This window comes from Microtus ochrogaster, chromosome 15, assembly GCF_000317375.1.
Source record: "Microtus ochrogaster isolate Prairie Vole_2 chromosome 15, MicOch1.0, whole genome shotgun sequence".
Lineage (NCBI taxonomy): Eukaryota > Metazoa > Chordata > Mammalia > Rodentia > Cricetidae > Microtus > Microtus ochrogaster.
This window is the reverse complement of record NC_022017.1, coordinates 28,269,242-28,292,517: the sequence shown is the minus strand read 5'-3', so window position 1 is coordinate 28,292,517 and position 23,276 is coordinate 28,269,242. Positions and strand designations below refer to the sequence as shown.

At 40.8% G+C, this 23,276-nt stretch overlaps 1 protein-coding gene across 3 annotated transcripts in view; it reads right to left on the bottom strand.

The window, feature by feature from the left end:
• Positions 1 to 23,276, bottom strand: part of Tcf20 (transcription factor 20) — a 159,221-nt gene that overhangs the window by 72,101 nt on the left and 63,844 nt on the right. The window contains exon 1 of one of the 3 annotated variants that reach the window (XM_013348858.2): positions 22,902 to 23,183. The exons of the other annotated variants lie outside the window; for them this stretch is intronic. The gene's annotated coding sequence lies outside the window, so the exon portion shown is untranslated. Of the gene's footprint in view, positions 1 to 22,901; positions 23,184 to 23,276 lie in introns of those variants that run through there. 3 annotated transcript variants of the gene reach the window in all.

Sequence of the window (23,276 nt, the reverse complement as noted above, 5' to 3'; positions counted from 1 at the left end):
AAAAAAAAAAAAAAAGATTTCATGAATGCTGTGACCTCTAGACCCCATTTTAGATTCTCTTATTATTACTAAGGAAAAGGGGCAGGAGGACTGTAAACCTAATAGACAATGATATAAAAGAAAACTCCTGATCATTGTTAGTTGCCTTTCCACAGAGATCTGAGAAGCAGTGAGCATAGGACCTAGCATCCTCTTCTCATCCCTCTAAGGTGAGGTCATCCTGAGGGGCCAAGACAGTAAGCGTTACACTACTAGACAGGTCACAGTCCTGTCCTGGGACAAGGAGTGGTGAGCACTACTCTCTTACCTGCAGCCAGAAGAAATGCAGCCAGAAGAAATGAGGTCAAGAAGAAATCAAGAAAGAAGTCAAGAAAAATAGGCTTTAAAAAAAATCTAGAAGATCGGTGTGACGAAGGCAGAGGCAACCAAATCTCTTTGAGTTTGAGGCCAGCTTGGTCTAGAGAGTGAGCTCCAGGACAGTCAAGGATACACAGAGAAACCTGTCTCAAAAAACAAAAAATAAAATAAATAAAAAAAATCTAGAAAGAGAATTATATTTTAGTAAGCAGAATGAGAAAACTTTTATTTTAGCAAGGTACAACTACTTCCCTATTTAACTTGTGTGCTATTAATTCTCCTGGATAATACATTGAAGAAAGCAATATGTTTAGAATCAGGAAACCTAAGTTTAAATATTTCCTAATTTTATCTCTTGTACAAATCTATCCATACTACTCTCTTCATTTGTAAAATGGAATAAAGTGATACCTCACAGTAATGAGCTACAATAATGTAAATTATCATCATAGTATCCCCACTCTCACCTTAGCCCTCTCTGAGGTCAACTTCTGAGCCAATAAAAAAATATATTAAAAAAAATTTTAAGGTAAGAAATAAGCAACAAAAAAATAGGAAACAGATTAGCCACAAATCAAACAAAAGTCAACCCTACAAACAATATGTACCAAAAACTACTTGGCAGCAGTTAATTTCCATGCCGCTGTCAAATGATGAAAAGTCCCCTATCCTGAGCTCTACAGGCCATTCATGAAAACATGTTGGGGTAAAGTCCTCATTAGCCCGCTAATTCAACCATCTCACTCTGCACTGTGGGGTCACAAGCCACATGCCTAGTTACTACTCTTCCTACCCAGGGACACTGCCTGGCTATCAGAACCTCACACTTAAGAGATAGATGGCCTCTTAAGTTTAAGAATTTCTCTTCTTTACCTCATCATTGGCATAAAGCTAGTAAACACTTGAACCTCAAATCAGTCACACCTTTGATTCTAAAAGAGGTAAGCAGATCTCTGAGTTTGAGGCTAGCCTGGTCTACAGAGGACATTCCAGGACAGCCAGAGCTACACATCCCATTTTTAAAAAAAAAGAGAGAAGCCGGGCGGTGGTGGCGCACGCCTTTAATCCCAGCACTCGGAAGGCAGAGGCAGGCGGATCTCAGTGAGTTCGAGACCAGCCTGGTCTACAAAAGCTAGTTCCAGGACAGGCTCCAAAACCACAGAGAAACCCTGTCTCGAAAAACAAAAAAAATAAATAAAATAAAATAAAATATAGCTGGGCGATGGTGGCGCACGCCTTTAATCCCAGCACTCGGAAGGCAGAGGCAGGCGGATCTCAGTGAGTTCGAGACCAGCCTGGTCTACAAAAGCTAGTTCCAGGACAGGCTCCAAAGCCAAAGAAGCCCTGTCTCGAAAAAATTAAAAAAAAAAAAAATGGGTTAATTTTTCAATTAACTGATTGGTCAAAATAAACTACCAAAAATACAAACCAGAAAAGATGGTAAAAAGGATACAGTAAGAAAGGCCACGAGAGAATGCAATGAGGCAGTATATAAAAAGAACCACAAGAAATTTTTCCACAATTTTTCCCAAGCCACAGATTCAAGATCTTGAATACATGGAGTATATATGTACAGGACTGAGCAGATGAGAGCCTAGATTAAAGCATTTAAAGACATATTTAATTCTTTTTTTAAAATGTATTTATGTTTGTGCACACTGATGCTTTGCCTGCATGCATGTCTGTGTGAGGATGCCAGATCCCCTGGAGCTGGAATTAGAGAGTTGTGAGTTGCTATGTGGGTGCTGGGAATTGAACCTGGACCCTCAGGAAGAACAGCTAGTTAACTGCTGAGTTATCTCCCAGCCCAGGCATGTTGAATTCTAACAATCCCACCATCTATGTACTATTAAGCAAAATGACAGAAACAAAACGCTAGGGAGCAGAATTCTTATAATTTTTATTATGTGTGTAGATGTTTGGTCTGGTTTGCATCCATGTCTATACATCATATGCACTCATGAGGTCTTCAGAAGGCAAAGGATCCCCTGAAACTGCACTTACTTATGTGTGTGCTGGGAATTGAACCCTAGCTTCTGGAAGATCCAGTGCTTTTTAATGCTGAGCTACCTCTCCAGGTCACAGGGAGGCAGTTTCTAAGGAACTAAAGGTGAACACTGACAGGCACTGAAGGACCACTGACAGGAACACACTACACTCAGCCAACATTCCAAACACCAACTATTTGTATGACTCACACCCCAGACCTTGGGCATGAAAAACTCAAAGAACAATCTTTTAATAAGGATTTTTTTAAAAAAGAAAATTCTTTTTGTGGGAGGGGTTAAAAGATATTTTAACCATTTTTTAATATAGATTTAAGCACTATAGTTAAGGGAGGAGAGGTGCTCATAGAGAAAAGACACACCTAAGAATATGGGTGTTGGATTCTCCAAAGGATGGCCAGAAAAGACAAATCTAACAGGTAATGCTTAATTATCTCTATTCAAGATGACATAAATAATTCAAAGTACCTTTTCCTCTATTACTTAAGGTGGTATGAAGAACCTGAGTCCTACCAATAATTAGCGAGAGGAAAGCCTTCAGTAGTGAGCAGAGAAAGACCTGTGGGAAACATGGAATCCTTCAGCCACTTGGAAACTTACCTTAGAAGGGAGCAAGAAACACACACATAACAACATGTTTGGAAAGCAGAGTTTCTCTCTCATTTCATAAACTGTTTGCCATTTAGAAGTGTCCCTAAAATTCTATGCTTGGAATGTGACCTTCAGACTAAAACACGAGAGGTAAAATCAATATATAATTCTAAATGTCTGCCTCTCTTAGGAAAAAAGTTATCTTTCAAATTTTTACTGGTGCTGAAACTGACTCTCAAAACTTGGCTTTTCCAAATCTCACAGTTCTGTGAACTATACAGGTTTTAAAGAGATCTGAAAGATCTTAAAGATATCTGAAAGAAATAGAGTAAATAAAAATATAGACACCTAAATAGATTTCAAAACCATTTTTTCTTCTACCTCTAGGATTCTACTGTTGTCCAAACCTGCATAGTACTTATTCACGGGAGCCCCTACGGTGGCTCAACAGTAGAAGCATTTGCTGAGCAAAACAGATAACTGAGTTCAATCTCCACCCAGGACCCACTTAAAAAGCCAGATGTGACGAACACATTTGTAATACCAACACTCTTACAATAAGATAAGATAGAGAATTGGCCAGAAGCTTGTAGGCCAGCTAGCCTACAGCAATGGTTCTCAACCCCTCTTGGAGTCCAATGACCGTTTGACAGGGATTATATATCAGATATCCTATATATCAGATATTTATATTACAGTTTATAACAGTAGCAAAATTACAGTTATAAAGTAGCAATGGAAATAATTTTATAGTTGGGGGGTCACTATAACATGAGGAACTGTATTAAAGGGTTGCTGCATTAGGAAGGTTGAAAATCACTGGCCTAGATAGAGTGAACTGACAGGAATGACAAGACCCTGTCCTAACAAACACTTTGAGAACCAACTCCCAAAAGCTGTCCCCTAACCCCCATTATGTGTGTCTGCGTAGGCATGCATGCACACACAGAGCCCACTCTGACAATAAGCAAGCTCCATGCCAATAAGAGACCGTGTCTCAAAAGCAAGGTGGAAAGCATCTAAGGAACAACACCCAAAGCTGACTTTTGGTCTCCACATATAACTACAGGCAATGTATATGCACCACACAAACATGCACTCATGCCAAAAATAAATAAATAAATAAATAAATAAAAAGTCAAAGGACTTAAAGACATTTCTCTGAGGAAGGAAGAAACACAAATGGCCAACAAGGATATGGAAAAAGGTTCAACATCATTAGTCATTACGTAAATTCAAGTCAAAACCACTATCACACACCTTTAATTCCATTCCAGCACTTGGAAAGGAGGCAGAGGCAGGCAGAACTCTGAGTTCAAGGACAACCAAGGATACAGAGAGAAACCCTGTTTTTGAAAATAAAAATAATAATAAAGTTACATAAAACTAAAAAATTACAAATGCTGGCCACGATCCAGGAAAACTAGAAGTACCATACTTTGTGATGGGAATGTAAAATAGTATAACCACTTTGAAACTGAACATAGCAGCTCCTGAAAGACTGTTACAGAGTTAATATATAACCAGCATTCTGCAAAACAACTACTTTCTTTTTAAATAGCATCTCATGTATTCTAGGATAGCCTCAATTGAACTATGTAAACAAGGATGACCCTGAACTTCTGATCCTCCTGACCCCACTACCTTCCTAGTGCTGGGGATTACAAGTTTATAGCATCACATTTGGTTTATGGGACACAGGATTAAATAAAGACTTCATGTACTAAGTAAGCACTCTTTAAACAAGGCTACATTTCGAACCATAAAAAATTATTAAATGCCAATGTTTATTGTCACATTATTCAAAATAGGCCAAAGGTAAAAAGAACACAAACATACATTAATAGATAATGGACAAAAGGGTCTACATTATACTTACAATGCAGCATTACTCAATCATAAGAGGACTGAAGTTCTGTTACATTGTACAAGGACAAACCTTGAAAACAATGCTAGTAAAATAAGCCAGAGACAAAAGGACAAACATGATTCTATATATATCACATAACTAGAACATGCAAATTCAGAAACAGATTAGAAGATTGGAGGTTACAAGGACCTGAAAGAGCAGGAAATGGGGAGCTATTGCTTAATGCCTCAAGTTTCTATTTGGGGTAATGAAAATGTTTTGGAAACAGTGATAATAGTTGCACAACACTGTGAATGTAATTAGTGACACTTAACTGTACACATAAAAAGGCAAAAAATGACTATCTCTTATCTATCCACCCATATAAAAATACAACTTAATTTTTAAAACTTAAAGGAAAGCGGGAGGAATGGGAGGCTGGGAGGAGGCGGAAATTTTTTTTTCTCAATAAAAAAAAAACTTAAAGGAAAATTAATATATAGACACTTCAGAAGATAGTTTGGCAGTTTCTTACAAAGCTAAATCTAGTGATGAATTATCAGCAAGCCATATATCTAATTATCCAAACAAGATAAACATGAAAACATGCTTTATTTATTTTTCAAAAATTGTTAGCAACTTAGATGTCCCCTCAGTAGTAAACAGATAAACTGGTGATAATAAAACCATAAACAAAATATTAACAATGATAAAAAATATGACCTATTAATCTTAAGAAATAGAACTAGCTGGGTGTGGTGGCACACACATAAAAATCCCAGCACACAGGAAGCAGAGGCAGGAGAATCATTCCAAGATTGAGGCCAACCAAGACTACTACATAGCAAGACCCTGTCAAAAAAGAAGACAACAACAAAGAACCTTTGAAGAATTACTGTATGAGAAAACCAGTTTGAAAAGGCTACAGACAGTATAATTCCAATTATATGGCATTCTGAAAAAGATAGTGAAAAAGATCTGTGGTTGCTAAGGATATGGGGAATGCAGGTGGGACACAACAACTGGGGGAGCCAGGGATGGAGCTAGAACAAGCACATGAGCATACAGAGGGGCCTACAGAGTAGTCAATCCCTGTTCAAGCCATCATGGTAGAACCACAAAATTATGTATTGGCTAATTCCAAAGAATGAACTCAAATATGAATTATGAGTTTTAAATACTTGGTCACCAACAGTACCAAAAGCACCACATTAATACAAGATGTTAATAAAAGTTGGTTGGAGTTAGGGGAAGTAGCTGTTGTCTACTGGTCATTTTTTTCTATAGCTCTAAAACTACTCGAAAGTATGACTCTGAATAAGAACTAAAAGGGCCACAGAGATAGCTGAATGGTTAAGAGCACTTGTTGTTCTTACAGAGGATTTAAACTCTATTCTCAGCACCACATGGCAGCTCATAACTGTCTATAACTCTAGTTCCAGGGGATTTGATGCCTTTTTCTGTCCTCCATAGGTACCATGCATGCACACAGTGTACAGACATATATGAAGGCAAAACATACACAGAACGGAGAGTAGTGACGCATGCTTTTCATCTCAATAGAAGTAGGAGGATCTCTGAGTTCAACACCAGCTTGGTCTACAAAGCAGGTTCCAGGACAGCAAGGGCTGTTACACAGAGAAACCCTGTTTTGAAACACAAAAAAACATTCATACAGGGGCTGGAGAGATGGCTCAGAGGTTAAGGGCATTGCCTGTTTTTCCAAAGGTCCTGAGTTCAATTCCCAGCGACCACATGGTGGCTCACAACCATCTGTAATGAGGTCTGGTGCCCTCTTCTGGCCTGCAGGCAGACACACAGACAGAATATTGGATACATATAAATAAATAAATATTTAAAACAAAACACTCATACATAAATATTTAACAAACAGGAGGAAATCAACTCCAACATGCTCCCTCTGACTTCCAGCACGTACATGTGCACATTCACCACACCATAACACATATTTATGTCAAAGGGAAGAAGAAAAAAATGTCCAAGAGAGGAGGAATATGGATGTGACAGAGTGCCTGCCTAAACACACACGAAGTCCCAAGTGCTATCTCCAACACAGAGGAAACAAAATTCACAAACCAAAGAGATGAGCTTTTACGGAAGGACATTTGAGAAAAGCCTTGAAAAATAGCAGCCTCATGAAATGCTTACTGGTCAATGTCAAAGACATGGACCTACAACTGAGAATGGAGATATTTCTGAGTGCACAGGTAATATGAGGAAGCTGCGAGTTGGGACAAAGACAGACAGGTGCCTACAAATGATCCACACACAAAAACTGAATTTGGAAGACTTTCTGGCAGTAGATAAGAAGACACTGGGAAAGACGTTATTTTCAGGAGGCTGGAGAAGCAACTTAGGCAGGTCTTCCTCCATGCCCATTTAACCCACTTACTTCCACCTACATCTATAATAGCCATGAGATGCCTCCGGCAGAGGGTTCCTCAGCATCTCTGCAGGGTACCTTCAACACCCACACCTTATACAGATGTCTAGAAAGAAAATAATCATTATTCCTACAAAAATCAATTATAGGCCTGTATCATAGAGGAATATAACCTTAAGGTACATAGTCCAATCAGTATGTGAGCCCCTTCTGTGTGCCAGATACTATTCTAAGGAACAGGGATGAAGATATTCCTATCCTATGGAGCTCATATTAGGAGAGGAAACAGACAAGAGGCAAAATGTCAGATGATGACTTAAGGAAACACAAAGAAGAAAAAGAGGCTGCCTGAACCCTAAGCAGGCATAGAAGGTCTTCTACATAGAGAAGAGGAACAGCCACATCGTGTGAAATTTTTATAACATATCTTACATAAGAGGAAAACAGATTTCGAAGGCACACAGATCCTGGCCCTGGTTCTAGCACATAGTGACTAAGTAACCACTCTTAAATTACACCTCTCTTAAATCTATTTCTTTTATCCTCGTTTTACTGATAAAGCATTGACCTTGTTATGGTGCTATTTTCTAAGAAACAATGAATATAAACATTGTACCTATTACTTGGTACATGATCTCAAAGTGCTCATCTGTGATTTATTACATCTGTGGTTTAATATGCACAGACACTACTTACTTCTTTTTTTAAAGATTTTATGTATTATGTATACAATACACTGTTCTGCGTCCATGTATGACTGCATGCCAGAAGAGGGCACCAGATCTCATTGTAGATGGTTGTGAGCTACCATATGGTTGCTGGGAATTGAACTCAGGACCTCTGGAAGAGCAGTCAGTGTCCTTAACCTCTGAGTTAAGGACATCTCCAGCCCCGACACTACTTCTCTATCAAAAAATTTTGCTGGCCTTGAACTCAGATATCCACCTGTCCGTGCCTCCCAAATGCTAGAATTATGGTCATGTACCATTACACCTGGCCCTAAAAACTATACACAATCTAGCCTAAATTGTCTGAAATAAATGTGATATTCCTCAGTAGTAATTAAGAACCACTTCCAGGATCTCCAGAGATACCATGTGGATGCTCAAGTTTCCTACATAAAATGGTTCATTTTTATAACCTACAAAAATGACCTCTCATATAATTTAAATCTAGATAACTTAAAATAATCATTGCTACATAAAAGCTATCAAAATAGTTATATTGTATTATTCACAGAATAATGATAAAAGTAAAATTTTAAATCACTTTTCATTTCTGTTTGGCTGAATCAGTGGATGTGGAAACCATAGATACGGAGGGTCAAACCTAATGAGTCTTCTGTTCCAGAAACAGAACACTATACTATTTCATAAAATAACCTGAAGATCCCCCACCTCTAGCCACAAAAACACTTCCTAAAAGCTATTTTAGCTAAGATACATATATTAACAATCGTGACTTTTTTTAATTTTTTTTGTCTTTTCAAGACAGGATTTCTCTGTAACTTTTTTCTTTAACATATTATTTCCATAGATAACTTATTTCAATAAGAATAACTATAGTCACATAACTACTTTAACTAGATAAAAGTATACTATTATGAGATTAGTTTTTAATTTAGTGGTTAAATCTTTTTTTTCCCCCGAGACAGGGTTTCTCTGTAGCTTTGGAGCCTGTCCTGGAATGAGCTCTTGTAGACCAGGCTGGCCTCGAACTCAGAGATCCTCCTGCCTCTGCCTCCCAAGTACTGGGATTAAAGGCGTGCGCCACCACAGCCCGGCAAATCTTACTTTTGATAGAAAATATTACAAGATATTTATTTTAATAGGTGAATATACTGAATTAGGTCAACAAAAAAGAAATTAGTTGGCTATGAATTAAGTCTTGATTCACTTATAAATGGAAGAAGACAAAACTTACCCCTTTCCTTTTCTAAATGACTTAATTTAGAATAAATTAAGGCAAAAATAAAACATTACTTCACTCTTCTCTAGAAACCTCCATCACTTATTAATTTGCAAATGAGCTCAGATATATGACTTTTATATGACCAATACTGCGATTTAACAATGGCAAAGACACTTCTTGAGCTGAATTGTCACTAGGATCCTGGAAAAAATATTTCCTAATGAACCATAAGCAAGCCTCTTCAGCAGGTACAGGTGGGCCAATGTCAAATATTATAAATATTCTTATAAAATGGGGGGGGGGGCTGGAGAGATGGCTCAGAGGTTAAGAGCATTGCCTGCCCTTCCAAAGGTTTGAGTTCAATTCCCAGCAACCACACAGTGGCTCACAACCATCTGTAATGGGGTCTGGTGCCCTCTTCTGGCCTGCAGGCATACACACAGAAGAATATTGTATACATAATAAATAAATAAATATTTTAAAAAATAAATAAAATGGGGGGGTGGAGTTAACACTTAGCCTGCTGAGAAATATTAAGCTTTTCTAAAATACAATTACATATATACTTTAGCTACTATCACAAGAATTCAATTTCAACTCCTTTTCTGTGTGTGATGCATGCATGTGTGCACATCTGTAGGGGCAGAGGTTAAGGACATTTATATTCCTTATGATTCTTTTTTGACAGTGGTACTCAGGGGAGAGCATAATATGATTCTCTCACTGGACCTGGAGCTCACTGGCCAGAAAGTTCCAGGGATCCTTCTGCATATGCCTCTCCAGAGTTAGAGTACACATGCCACAAGGTAGGTATTAGGATTGTGAACTCAGTCCTTAATGCTTATACAGCAGGTATTTCACCAACTGAGTCATCTCCCTAATCCTCAACTCCTTAATAACCTTTTCAAGATGACCATTTTATATACAGGGATGTGACAAATAAATTAGAGGAACTTGAATATATAGATTTCTGCTAAAATCATAGTCTAATATTTTTATTCTGAAAATAAGTTGATTTTTTAAATCTAGTAGACAGTTGACTAAGCATCATTCTTTGAAACGAAGTTTGATACTCAGTGTATAAAATAAAGCAAATAAAACAAAAATAAGCAATACCAAACTCGTGGAATCTACTGAGAAAGGACCCTCAAGAGTGAAAGCATCTGACCCTTCCCATGGTATATTTCTTGGGAGAATTGGCTGCAAAACTCTATTTTCCTTATTGATTCACTCAAAAATACTTGCTAAGCACAAACCATATACAGTATACTCTGCATGTTGGGAATGTGATTGATGGTGACTTATCTTTTTCCTTATCCTCTCACAGATGGGTCCCAGAAAGGCAGTTCTTCATTCTCCTTTTCCTAATATCCAAAACCAAATCTTCCCTCTTCCAAGGGATCATCTACCTAGTTGTCAATTGGTTTTCCACTCATTTAAATTAGATGCAGAATAACATCAGGTACAGTTAAAAGCACAGTTCTGAGCCAGGGTCCCAACACCAAAAGTTGACTCTGCTATGTATTAATTAGGGTGATCCTGGTCAAGTTACTCAATTCTTCCAGGATGCAGTCTTCTTATCTGGAAAATGGGAGATATCATTATCTCCTAAGTTTTCTAAGAATCCCAGCACTCGGGAGGCAGAAGCAGGCGTATCTCTGTGAGTCTGAGGCCAGCTTGGTCTACAAGAGCTAGTTCCAGGACAGGCTCTAAAAACCTACAGTGAAACCATGTCTCAAAAAACAAACAAACAAAAGAATTAAATAAGCCAACATTTGTCAAGTATTTAAGATGTCTAGCTTTTATAATCTGTTATATAAAATTATGTTATTTATAATGAGGTTTGGTCACTGCAATATCCTTTCCTGTTTTGATGTTAAAGCAGATTAGTATAAGAATTTCCTATAAGTCCATTTTATTTAAACCAGTTGCTATAGTTCCTGCTTCCTTTTATGAAGCTTGGGTTTGGGGCATGGGGAAAACCAAAAGAGGCAAAACTCACCAATTCATCACTTGGCTCCAACCCTCCCATCTCTCCATCCCCAGTCTTCCTCACAGTGAGAAAAAAAGCCTCTCAATCATACACTACACCTCTCTTCCCAAACCATCTTCTGTTTATGTGAATCAAGTACACAAGTTCAAAGTCCATCAATCTCAGTCTTAAGGCAGCTTGGGCCCCACTTTCTTCTGACTACTTACCTTGTCAACTTCTATTTTTAAAAAAAAAAAAGAAAAAAAGTTTTATTTTTACAGTGTTCTGTCTGCATGTATTCCCACAGGCCAGAAGAGGGCACCAGATTTCATTACAGATGGTTGTGAGCCACCATGTGGTTGCTGGGAGTTGAACTCAGAACCTTTGGAAGAGCAATCAGTGCTCTTAACCTCTGAGCCATCTCTCCAGCCCCCTTGTCAACTTCATGCTATGCTCCAGAGTCCACTTTGCTGTAGCAATCAATATACCACATACTTTTAACCCGTCTTAAAGAACTTATCTTTGGAATGCTCCCACACAGCTCGCTCTCTCCTAGCTATCCTTTAAGGTCCACTAAATGCCTCTCCTCCTCTATAGCTTTGTCTTATACTCTTTCCATACTCAATCAGGAGTAACCTCTTCCATGATCAGGAGTAGCCTCTTCCATGGTTCTACCCTAGCTCTCATCACACCACTCTTCCAGCTTTATAGATCTTTTGCAAATTTTATAAATGTTAATTTTCTATGTCTGACTCTTCTAAAGACACTGAACTCTTGGGAAAAAAATTTATTTTGGCATTTCTTGTACACAGAATGGAATCTACTTAGCAGTCTTGGCTGAAGTGAAGTATTTTTCTCAGATGTAGTTCCCTAAGTTTCATGTACCTATGTCCCATATCTTAAGGAAAAGTCAACTTTCAGCACGTTAATCAGTGTAGCAAATTTTTATTCTAACTTCATAGAAACACTTAATGATAGTATCTATGTCTTTCATTCCAACTCAACTTTCTCCTACGGAATATACCAGATAGAATTCAATTCCACTTCCACAAAGTCTTGTCCAATCAGAAGATGAAAACTTATTGTTATTATACTTATCTTTGCACTCCTGAAGATGGAAGTGGGATCTTGCACATGTTAAGCAAATACTTTACCCCAGCCCCCTTTGTCAGGTTTAAACTAACTGGGTAGGGGTAGCCCTGAATTCAATACATGTACTTTTTCATTTTGTCTATTCATGTAAGCGCAGGTAGCTATAAACTGTTCATGTTGGTTTCATTGCTTGTGCAAGAGTTTGTCAAGTCATTCTGTTCTTAAGGACAGATTTCCCAGACTGCCCTCCAGTAGGATAATTACTAGATACAAATAAGGGCTACTGTTCTAAAATTCTCTAGACACTCTCAGCTTTCCTCACAGGCCAGAAAGTTCTTCAGTTTCTTCACCTAACCCACCAATGCTTCCTCTGGGCCTTTCTGCAGTTATTTTACAGAACTGAGGAGCAGTTGACCACTGCTCTTGAACATACCCAAGACGCAAGATTTTCTTTTTTTTTTTTTTTTTTTTTTGGATTTTCGAGACAGGGTTTCTCCATAGCTTTTTGGTTCCTATCCTGGAACTAGCTCTTGTAGACCAGGCTGGCCTCAAACTCAGATATCCGCCTGTCTCTGTCTCCCGAGTGCTGGGATTAAAGGCATGTACCACCACTGCCCGGCCAAAGAAACAAGATTTTCATTATCTCATTGCTCCTATCAGATTAAATTAACTCAAGTCATATTTCCTCTTAAGTTTTCTCTATTGTTAATTACTCATAGGAACACCTTGTAAATTTTCTACAATGAATTTAAATTCAACATGTGTGAAGCTATGTCAACCTATGTGAAAAGACAAAAACATAAAGACAAAAATCTTTTTTTTTTTTTTTGGTTTTACGAGACAGGGTTTCTCTGTGGTTTTGGAGCCTGTCCTGGAACTAGCTCTTGTAGACCAGGCTGGTCTCGAACTCAACAGAGATCCGCCTGCCTCTGCCTCCCGAGTGCTGGGATTAAAGGCGTGCGCCACCACCGCCCGGCTAAAGACAAAAATCTTAGCACAGCATCTTGGCCATCTGAAAAGGGGCAAATTATGGAGAGATAAACATATGTCCTATTACATAGCCTATGACCTACACTGACTATGGACAGAGACAGAAGTTGAGGATAGGTCACAATAGACCAATGGATCATAGGCAAAACTACTTTCATTGTTAAAGCTATATAAATGGCTCTGACTGGGACCTGGGAGTACAGTAAAGGGCTGTTTGAAAGTATTTCTCAAGTCTTTTTGTCTTTTAAACAAAAATTTTATGTAGGGATCCAAGAGATGACAGAAGAGGTGCTCTGCTGGGCCTGGAGAAGAAAGAACTGCACTCCCATCCCCCATCTGTGCCATTTCTGCAGAACTAGGACGACCCAGCAACCAAGGGTAAGAGTGCTTCCAATCTCAGCCTGGTGTTATTTTCGTTTGATTTGAGACAGGGTCTTTCTGTGTGAACCTGGCTATCCTAGAACCCACTATGTAGACCAGCCTGGTCTCCAGTTAACAGAAATCTGCCTGCCTCTACCTCTAGAATGCTGGGATTAACGACACCCAGCTTTGGTGTTTTATTTTTGTGTGCAGTTTTATGTATATTTGTGCAGGGGGCATCTCAGAGTCAGAAGATAGATAAGCTTGGGTATAGGTCTTCAGGTACCTTCCTCATTTTGTTCGAGGCAGCGGTCTCTAATTGCCCTGGAACTTTATCAAGCAGGATAAGCTAGCAAGGTGGCTTCTGGGCATTCAAACTCAGGTCTTCACATTTCTGAGGCAAGTGCTTTATCAACTGAGCTATTCCTCCAGATCCCAACTCATATTTTGTTTTGCTTTCAATGTATGTATATTCATATTCATGTATAAACATGGGGACCCTAGAGGCCAGAGTCTAACACGGAATATTTTTTCTCAATTGCTCTCCACATTATTTTTTGAGACAGGGTCTCTTACTGAACTTACTGATCCAGTTAAACTAGCTGGCTAGCTAGGCATCCTCCTGTCTCCTCACCACTGAGATTACAGGTTTGTTTCATTTTGTTGACAGAGAATCTCACTATGTAGTCTTAGTGGATCTGGAACTCGTGTAGACCAGGCTGGCCTCCAACTCACAGAGATCTACCTACCTCTGCTTCCCGACCACATGACTGACTTTTTAAAAATCGCAGGTACTAGAGAAAAACAATTTGGGAAGAAGGCAAAAACAAAGGAGGAAAACCAAAGAAAAATAAAATTGTCAGGTAAGGGGGCTGGAGAGATGGCTCAGAGGTTAAGAGCATTGCCTGCCCTTCCAAAGGTCCTGAGTTCAATTCCCAGCAACCACATGGTGGCTCACAACCATCTGTAATGGGATCTGGTGCCCTCTTCTGGCCTGCAGGCATACACACAGACAGAATGTTGTATACATGATAAATAAGTATTAAAAAAATTGTTCAGGTAAGAAAGATGATGACGATGTTTCAAGTTGGAAGTGACAGATTCAAAATAAATTCTGGAATCCAGTTAACTCCTAAATTGTTTTCAGATATAATTTACTTACAATAAAATTATAAACAACACAAGATCTAATCAGGTTTGATGTTTATCAAGGCCTAGAACATGCTGGCAGTGGTGGCACACGTCCTTAATTCCATCACTTGGGAAGCAGAGGCAGGTGGATATGGCAGGTGGATCTCAGTGAGTTCAAGGTTAGCCTGTTTTACAAAGTGAGTTCCAGGACAGCCAGGACATAGAGAAACCTTGACTGAGAGGGAAAAAAAAAACACAACAACAAAAACATTGAACATTGAAATGGATGTTACATAGAGAAACACTGTTCTTAAAAACCAAAAAAAAGGGGGGGGAGGGGGGACGGGACATGTCCATACTCCAGAATAGATTCTCAACCTTTGGTCACAATCCCTTGGGGTTCAACAACTCTTTGGGGTCCAACAGCCCTTTCACCGGGGGGGGGACTGGAGGGTATTATCACATAACAGATATCCTGCATACCCAATACTTACATTATGATTTGTAACAGTAGCAAAATTACAGTTATGAAGTAGCAACAAATTAAGTTATGTTGGGAAGTCACCACATGAGGAACTGCATTAGGAAAGTAGAGAATCACTGCTCTAGAAACTTATGTCCCCCTCCTAATCAAGTCTCATCCACCCAAAGGGGGGAGGATCAAAGCCAGACACTGACAAAGACCGGTAATCTCAATATTTGGAAGATGGAGGCAGAAGATCAGAAGTTCAATGCTACCCTCAGCCACATAAACAGCTTGAGGCCAGCTTGATTGAACATGCTAATCCTGTTCCTGATTATCACAAGTTAGTTTTGGTTTATAAATAAGAAGATCCATTTTCTAACTGTTCACGCAGCCTGTCTGTGAAACTCATCTTTATTACAGTGCCAATGGATAGTTCCTTTTTGTTGTGGAGGAGCCTTCCATTACATGCATATACGAGACAGTTCATCTTGATGGACAAACATCTGGACTATGTCCAGGGTATGATCATTATGAGAATATATGCTATAAGCATTCCTGCATACATCATAGTTGTGGAAACTTTTGTTTCTTCTGAATAAATACATAAAAATGAAACTGCTTGGTCACAAAATATACATGTTCAACTTTCTAGGAATTTCTTTAAGTTTCCCAAAGTGGTTACATCGTTTTACACACCCACCAACAGTGTATCAGACTCTTTGACATACTGTCTGAGAAACTCTATCTATGCTACAACCAAACTAGCATCCTTTTAGCTCTCCAAACACACTTCTACTATTTTAAGAACTTTGCAGATGTACACCAAGAACACTTTTTCTTCTTACTCCACTTTCTATACTGCTTATTTTCTGGTATTTATTCATACCACAAATACCATGAAAGATGAGAAAAGGCTTGATGTACTGGATAGAGGAAGTAGCATCTTCAAGGAACTGAAGAGTGAATGTAGCTAGAAAACAGCAAAAGCATCAAGATAAAAGCAGTCAGAGAGGTAGCAGGAGTCAGGTAGAAGGGGTCTGTTTTCTCTACAAGGTGCTATTGAAAACCATGAAAATATTTCAATCAGGAAAGAGAGGGGATTCTTATGCTCTGGGCAAGGTAGGATAAGGATAGAGCCAGGTCTAAGTAGAAATAGGAGGCCATGTTAAAGGTCACCAGCATTCCACTGAGTATGAGTAGTGGGAACAGGATGAAAGAAGTGTCATTGCAGGAGTTACATTATGGGGCTGCAAAGATAACTCCACAGCTGAGCGCACTAGCTGCTCTTCCAGGGAACCTAAGTTAGATTCCCAGTACCCACAGGGCAGCTCACAATCATCTGGAACTCATTCCAGGCAATATTATACTCTATTCTGGCCCCTGCAAACACCAGGCACACAAGCAGTGCACAGACATAAAAATAGGAAAAACACTCATACACATATAATTAAAAACGATTTTTAAAAAGAAAGCTTATTTTATAAAAATAGTATTGACAGTAACTTCATAAGACTGTGACTTAGGAAACTGGAAAAGTAGTGATACCATTGGTAAAAAGGAGACCTATGGAAAAGTTAATATGAAACGGAATGATTATGTCTTTTTCCTTTTATTCGCTGTGGATAGTCAGTGTGACCATCAGTGTGACTATCAGAAGAACTTAAGGGAGATCATTTGTGGTGCCCTGTAAAGGGCTTCAAGAAGAAAAAAAAGCATCTGTTTCTAACTGTCGTAATAAAAACTGCAAAGACTTAAGTGTGGTGGATTATGCCTAGCACTCGAGAGAATCAAGTTCACAGACAGTACAAGAATGAGCCTTGTTTCAAAATCAAAACAAAAACAGTAGATATCCTATTGCCGAAAACATCCTTCAGTATGTTTATATTTAAGGCTTCAGATTAAGAGGGTAAACACTAGTGACTTCTCTACTTCTGTTATCTTGCTAGGTATTGTTTCAAACAGGGTACCAAGTGACCGAGTGGAACTGCTGTAGAAGGATGGTGAGAGAACCAAGGGCAGCTATAAGAGGCTCTGGTAAGGGATGACAAAGTACATGAGACAAACTTTGTTGTCAAAAGCTAGGAAGTTCATCTTCTTTTCCAACTAACTGGTGTCTAGCTTGCTTTTTGATTTCCTTTTCATCTGTGATTACAGAATTTTAGAACCAGAAGAAACCCCAAGAAACAAGCAGTGGGAGCTGGAGAGCTTGCTGCTCTTCTCTAGAACCTGAGTTGGGTTCTTAACACCCACATCAAACAGCTGTAACTCCACCTGCTCTAGGGGATACTCTCTTCTAGCTTCCACAGGTACCCACACACACAAATAAATAATACAATCTTTTAAAAAAGAAACAATCTAGTTTAACCCTTTGACTTTTGACTTTAGAGTTTAGGAAACTAAAAGAACAGTGACTTTACACTGCTTACCGACCGGCTCTTTACCACCCAGGCAGTGTTTGTCATGCAAAGGTAAGTACCTGATCTGATCCCCAGTACCCACATAAAGGCTGGTCATACAGCTCTTTTCCACCCAGACATGTCCATGTGCACCTGAGTACCTGACCTGATCCCCAGCACCCACATAAAGGCTGGGTTTACAGCTGTTCTCCACCAGGACATGTCCATGTACACCTGAGTACCTGATCTTATCCCCAGCACCAACATAAAGGCTAGGCACCACACAGCTATTCTCCACCCAGACATGTCCACATGCATCTACACGAACATAAATACATCTACACAAACATCTGGGTTTTAAATGGACTCCAATTTAAAAGAAAAAAAATCACCAGGATGTGATGGGCTTGTATGCCTTTAATCCTAGCACCTAGAAGGCTAAGGCAGGGGAATTTCTGTGAGTTCTAGAAGCATGGTCTATGAAGAGAGTTCCAGAACTGCCAGAGCTACAAAGAGAAACCTGGTCTACAAACAAACTAAAAAACTATGCAGTTCCAATCTTAAGAAAGAAACATTGTAACAATATAAAGTTGTAGACAAAGAACCGGAGAGACTAGTTACAGATTTTTAAAATGTAAATAAAATATATTTCCCCCCCCCCAAAAAAAAAAACAAAGACTGTTACTTTTCACAAAGATGAACCATGTCGGCTCCTTAGACCCCACTGGTTTCTCGCCCTGATTGTATCTTGCTTCACAATTGGAATCTAGGATTCAAGAGTTAAGGTACCAGCAGTACTGTGGTCTTCCTTTAGCTCCACATCTCAGTTACAGGACAGCCCTGGTTTCACATCTAAGATCAAAGTATGAGCCATTACTTTGGAAGTCAGAAAAATATCCACTGTGCTTCTTATTAAGTGAAGTGGCACATACCCGATCCTAGCTTGTGAGGTGGAAGCAGGAGGATCAGGGGTGGTGCAGACTATGAGAAAGGCACATCCCTTCCTAGAAGTGGCTCTGGGTATTTTTTCCAGAGGTTCAAGGCCAAAGTACCTCACCTAACAGTACTATTTACTTGCCCTACAGATTAATCTGGCTGCCCAGTCAATAGAATGTCAGCAGATCAAGGACCACCTTCACATTCACTATCATGTTGAGCTTTCTTTCTTTTCCAGATAGGCTTGCTCACTATGTAGTTCAAGCTGGCCTTAAACTCACAATCCTGCTTCTGCCTCATGAGTTCTGGGATTATAGGTGGTCACCACCACATCCATCTATATATTTTTAAATCTCTTTGTAGTTATTACCAAATGACCTTCTTAGTTACTGTTTACATTCTGTTTTCAGAATAGCTCCTTCTCGAACTGGCCCACCAATGCATCTCCCATGCTTTAGAGCAGCCTATGAATACCTGTTATTGCAAATTACCAGATATATACAGGATCTTAAGCAACATTCAGGGATGTAATGTTCAATCAAATCTATTTTACATTGTGCTGACTGACAGTCAAGTGTCCCAAACCTACAGAACAGCTTACAATAGGGGTAGTTTTCTAGCAGCTAGTATGTTCTCATTCTTTATAGTTTCTGATGTTTTTAAGACAGGGTCTCCTAGAGCTTCGGCCAGCCTGGAACACTATGTAGCCTGGAAGTCAGAGAGAGACCTGCCTAGCTCTGAGAGTGCTGGGACTGAAAGCATATACCACCACACCCAGCCCTATGTTTTTATTTGTTTTACCAGACAAGTTTCTCTGTGTAGTCATGGCTGTCCTAGAACTCACTCTGTAGACCAGGCTAACCAGATATCTGCATGCCTCTGCCTCTCAGAGTGCAGGAATTAAAGGCCTCACCACCGGGTCCTTTGTTCTTAAGTCTACATAAAGAATTACTAGATGAGGCCACAGTTATTCCAACAACGTGTTATATAGCATATCTTCCTGCTAGTCCTGTGTATCACCTACAAAGCAAGCATGGTCCTAATAAAGGAAACTCCAAATCTTACTTATAATCACAAGAATCTTTTCACCTATACGGTGGGTATAATGGTCACAAGATTCTGGAGAGGATTAGGGAATGTAGCTCAATGGCAGAGGTATCTGCCTAGCTAGCAGGAATCAGGCTCTGGTCTTAATCCCCAGCATCACCTCCACAAGGCTTTCAAGGGCCTAAAACTAAAACTACCACCAAGAGGAAGTAATGGTTAAAGAAAGGGGGTAGGAGGGGCTCTGTTTTGCATAAATCTATGTCACCAGTCTCACTTGGCCAAAGTGAAAGCCTAACTGTAAACCAGTATCACAGACAGGACAACCTTCCATGTCTTGTTGTGCTTTCAGCTCATGTTTCCAGCTCAAGAAAGAATGCCAGAACTAGGTAGGAAAGAGAAACCTCTTACAGATTAAATTTTAGGCATACCAGCAAAGTTGGTCAAGCATGAGCAAACAAAAAGTTCAAGAAACTCTCTAGAGTCACAAAAATCACTTTCCAGTATTTCACCCAAGTCCAGATTTCATATTCACCATAGTTTTCATGGGGGGGGGGGCGCCTGGAATGACAGCAGAAAGATACAGATTTTAGGGTCACGCCTACCACTAGCTGATCTGAACCTCAAGCAGTCATGTTATAATGAACCCGGTAACAAGCTTTGGGGTTCAGTAGAGGAGAGTCAGTCAAACCCCACCTCTCACTAGCTCTATATGCTTGGAGGAAAAGGAATGGTAAACAACTCTCAGGTCTATGGGGTAGACATTTTAAGACAGTTTAAAATTCCTTGGCCAGAGTTTACAGATTGTTTTTGTTTTTAATGCAGATGTTAGTATCCTTTCTGATCTCTAAGAGAAAGTTAAATTTAATAAAAGACCAATTCTAATATAATTTAAAATAGATGTGCCCATCTCAACTACATACCACTTCATTTTACATAGTTAAAAATATTCTGTTAAAATATTTTACCATCAAAAAGGCAAATCTCCTATTATCTTAAATGTAAGGTCTTCTCTCACATACACATAAATGCACAAACCACCTCACTAAAGTTTTAGCAATTTTTCTTTATAAGCTATAAAACAGGTATACTTAATACAAACTTGAGTGTTGATAGGTGCTCCCAATTTGAATAGATGGAACTTTTTCAAATCAAAAAGGTCATAATTCAAATCCTAATAGAATTGTTTATTTTGGAAAATTCCAAATAATTCTTCTGTGCATTCATTCATATGTGTCTCCTTTTGTGATAGGCCTGGCATCAATATAAAAGAAAATCTCTATTAAACCATAAACAAGATTAATATATGAGCCCATTCCCCCATCTGATATTAAGACCATATTTAAACTGCAGACAAAATAAAAAGATGATCTAAGAAAGACAGTGAACTGAATGTGGTACACAGACTTATAATCCCAGGTGAATATCATTGGGATGCAGAAAGATCTCTGAATATTCAAGACCAGCCAGGTCTAAATAGCCAAAACAAAAAATAAAAATAAATATTTAAAAAGGCACAGATCATATTATGAATATGTCCTTCAAATATTACAATACTGAAAGTCTAGAACAAACAAGAGCAGGACCTGAGGTCGGTCTAGAAGAAGTTACCTTTCAAAAGCATATGACCCATAGCCCTCACACACCAAAAAATAAATAAATAAATAAATAAATAATAATAATCAGGGAAACTAACTGGGGTTCTTAAGCATCTGCCAGGAGGCATCCTGCTACCATTAAGGAGCAAACAGGGTGTGCAAATAATTACTGCATCCTGAGGTGGATGTTAATTCTACTAGCCTACCACTTCACATGGTGAAACTACTTCATCCCTACTCGAAGCCCGAAGTTGGAAATTTCAAGTCAGCCAAATGTCACCCAAAAGAACTTGAAATAGCACCCCTTCCCAACATGGAAAGGGCTTCCAATAAAAACAGACCCAATCATCTTATTCACATTTCCCAAGTAGCCAGTGTCCAAAATCTTTTTTCTGAAAACTCTTCCACAAAGTAAAAATATAATGATGTGCTCTCGACCCAGGCTAGACTAGACCACTATTAATAGCGTGCAGTTTCTCTTCAGAGGCACATTAAAACACTGGAGATTTGAGGGAAAACTACCCGGACCAAGTTACTTTCCAATCCACTAAGACACATCTTGCATCTCAGAAAAGCTGCTACGGTCAAAATGAGAGCACAAAGCAGGAGTGGGAGAACCACCAAACCAAACTCAAACAGACCTTAGAAATGTCTGGCCTACAAGGGAGTCTTTAACAGAAGTGTAATTGAGGCACTGAGAGGGTAGGTAACTTGCCCAGAGCTACAGTTTATTTGGTGGCCAAGTTGGAAGTGCATTCCTGGCCTCCTAGATTGGAATTTAGTACAGTTTCCCCAGCTGCCAATGCCATCCCGCGTAAAACGTTTTATAAAACTCTTCACTAAGGCTGTTAACATAAGGGTCCAATTATCATTCAAAGATCACCCTGTTAGATAATAGCTCAAAAAAATTCCATCCATTTTATAGCATTTACCAGAGTCATCTAATCTCTGGCGGGAGAACGCAGAGCGAGGGGAGAAATCCCCAGTTCTGACTCGTCCCTAAAGGAGTTGAATACAGACAGGCAAGCAACGCTAGTGTCCGCACCCAAAAACCGTGGAGGAATCCTCAGCACCGCTCGCCCCAACACTAAATTCCACTCCCGTGGCGGCGCACTCAAGATGTTCCACCTCCCGCCGCAGGCCGGATAGCCAACTCTCCTTTAAACCACCACTTTCCCAAGAAAAGAGAGAAGAGAGACTCAGAGGCTCGCCTTCTCACCCCCAGCCCCCGATAGAGAGCTCCTTCCCGGGTTCGGCGGGACCCCACGCCCTGCCTTGCTCACCGTGGCGGGGGAGGGGAGAGCGCCCCACACAGGAAGTGCATCCTGCGCCCCGAGCTCGCGCCCCGCCGCCGGGTACCTGCCCTGGGCCGCCAGCAGGCGACAGGCAGTCGCATCCACATGGCCTCAGGTGTTCGCGCGGCCCCTCCCCGACCCGCTCCAAGCCCGGCCCTCCACCGCGCCGGCCTCGCCTCCAGCCCGCAGCCAAGAGGCCAGCAACGCCGGTCCCCGCGGGGCTGCCAGGAACGCGGACCCCTCTGCACCCCAGGCCGCAATGAGCAGGTATCTGCGCACGCAGCCCAAGCACTCCCGGCCCCCTTCAGCCTGGATGCCCGATCCGGCCGTTGGCCCTCTCAGCAGCCCACACCGGTCCCCTTAACCCCCTCAGCGACTCCCGAGGCTGAACACTCGCAGGGCGGGCCGGGCCACGACCTGTGCTCCCAGCCGCCAGGGCGCGCGGCGCGGCCCGGCCCCGGGCCCCTCAGGCCGTCCCTTTCCTCCGGCCGGGCGGCGGTTACCTGCGGGAGCCCCCCGACCCGTCCCTCAGCCTCCGCCGGCACTGGGAGGGGAGGGGGCGGCGGCGCGGCGCGGGGTGGGGGTGGGGGCGCCTCTACCGCCTCCAGCGCGGACGCCCAGGCCGACGGCGGGGCGGGCCGGGGCCGCGGCCCCTGGAGGCTCGCTCCGGCCCGCGCGCTCGCTCGATTACTCCCCGCTCCGGCGCGCTTCAGGGAGGACTCCCCCGGCTGAGGCCGTGGCCGCCTCGCTGGGGCCGAAGGCGGCTCGGCTCCGGGTTTTTTCTCTCCATTCTCCCAACACACAGGAAATAACAGAGCGTCAGGTGACGGCGTGCAACCAATGAGGCGGCTCCGGGCCCCGGCGCGCGGGCGGGCGGG